Source organism: Palaemon carinicauda, chromosome 37 (assembly GCF_036898095.1).
Source record: "Palaemon carinicauda isolate YSFRI2023 chromosome 37, ASM3689809v2, whole genome shotgun sequence".
NCBI classification, from domain to species: Eukaryota; Metazoa; Arthropoda; class Malacostraca; order Decapoda; family Palaemonidae; genus Palaemon; species Palaemon carinicauda.
Window position 1 is genome coordinate 56948076 of NC_090761.1, and position 2758 is coordinate 56950833.

Consider the following 2758-nt stretch of genomic DNA (forward strand, 5'->3'; position numbering starts at 1 on the left):
AACTAATGAAAAAGTAAAGTATTCTGTGAAATGTGAAAATCCTGTTAAACTCTGATCAGTCTCAGTGTCATTGTCCAGCTAGGGCATTGTCCCTGTCCCTTGCCTCTGCCATTTTTAAAATACAGGATTCAGAGAAATGAAAAATTACATGAAATATGCGACTCTTTTAGAGTATGAATACATGATAAATAACTAATTGAAACAAATTATTAGAAAAAAATCCAATTTCATTAAAACATTCTGTATGTGATAAAAAGATTGTGAATTATCATTATTAGAAAAAATGCAATTTGATTAAAACATTGATAAACGTATGTGATAAAAAAAAAATGTGAATTATCAATAGTTATTTTGTTGTTAAGAGACTAATACAGAATCTCCAGGAAGATTATCCTCAAATGAATATGTTTTCCACTAATACATTATTTCATGTTCATTAACCTTCTACAGTCTTTAAGTAACATTTTGAGAAACATTACAGATTTCCACAAACTTAACAACGGTTCTGAAGTTATATAAGTTACTTAGAAACTTTACAATTTACTTAGTAACTTGTAATTCCCCTTTTTACTTATTGTTCCATGTACAACTTTTACACTTTTTCTCTTATTTGTTTATTATCTATTTTTAACATTTCTATAGAGAATCATTACTAATAACTTCAGAATTTCTTTTCTCTAAATAATCTTTACTTTAAAACACTTTGATTTTCCTCATTGTTTTTATAAAGATTCTTTTGTATATATATAAATCCAGTTGTTTCCAATTTTTTATTTTTCAATAATGCTTTCTTCTCAAATATTTGTAATTTTTGTTTTTTTGTATATATTTATGCAGTGAAAGGAAACAAATAAAGATATATTTTGTACAGCAATATTTGTTTTATTATCTCTTTTGAAGTAAAGGGTAATTTTTGGGAATGAAATTGCCTATATAATTATATCACTTATTGGAGCATAGATTGAATAATATGGATTAAATTGAATAGACACAATTGTAAGTATATGAAAGAGAAAATATAATATGAAAGTTGCCAAATTAATAATCATGTAATAATAAAAAAAAATTAAAAAACTTTCAGTATATAAAGAATATACAACTGTGTTTTAACTACAAGAAATAAAATATAAAAAAAAGCCAAAAAAGCCTGACATTGAAGTATTTTAAGGATGTTACGTAATTAAGAACTGATTAGAATTAGTTTGATATCTTACGAATAATGAATATGAAGTATTGGTGCTGGAAAATTGAGAGAGAGAGAGAGAGAGAGAGAGAGAGAGAGAGAGAGAGAGAGAGAGATTATATTCAATAACAATGTGGAAGTTATAACTGCATTTAAGCCACTAAACCTTGATAAATAAATACGACAACAAACAAACACGGGCAGAATAAGAATACATCCCATTAAAGGTCAACATAAAAAAAGTACCTTATGACAAAAAGATAGAAAACGAAGTACAAATATCTCAGTATTCTGTGGCTACTACATTATATATATATATATATATATATATATTATGTAGCTATGTATGTATATGCATATGTATATATATACATATATATATATATATATATATATGTATACATATGCATATATATGTATATATATGTATATATACATGCATATATACATTATATGAATATGTATATATATAGAGTATATATACAGTATATATATATATATATATATACATATATATATATGTATATATATATGTATATATATATATATATATATAAAACAAAGCAGCAATCTGTTAAATTTCCCAACAGAGTTAATCATCAGTACCAGACAGCAAAGGTGTTTGCGTGAAAACCCACCTATTCTTGAATAGTAAATTAACATGAAAACGAGACTGTGGTTTGCTTCCGTGTTGAAGCAATACTCTGACATAACGTGATGCGTGTTATTTGCACCGCGTGAGTTCTCCGTTTAAATAACCGCTTCAAAACATTCGATTGGACAGTGCAATATCTCAAAGGAATATGGTTATACATGTTTTGAAATCACAAATATCAATTGTGCGTGTCTGTACTCATTCAATGCGCGAATACAGACACCGACGCATATTAAGTGATTATATATATATATATATATATATATATTATATATATATATATATTTATATATTATGTATATTACTTATATATATATATATATATATACTATATATTATACATATGCATTTATATATAATATATGATATATATATAATACAATATATATGTATATATATATATATATATATATATGTATATTATATGTATATATACATACACACAGACACACACATATATATATATATATATACATATATACATATCTATATATAAATGTGTATATATACATATATATATATAACATGAATGTATAAATATATATATATATATATATATATACATACTTGTATATAGGTTCATAGTACAGTTGATTGTTTGTTCAGATAAGTTAAGAAACGTTCGGTATGACCGGTGTTTGGAAGGGTGACCAGCAAGGTAAGTAAACTGACGTAGGTGTGTAAGCTCGATGAACGACAACACAGCTCTTTTTGGAAACAAGGGGGATAATGGTTCATGCCACCCCCTCAATGGTGAAATGAAACGTGAGGTAGAATATATATAGCATACGTACGTATACGTATGTACAGTATGCATGTATATAGCGATAGCTGTCAATCAGAATATTCTTTGGCAAAGCTGGTAATGGAAGTAATCGTTCTTGTAACTTCAAGAGAAAAATTAACTTGAGAGAGAGAGA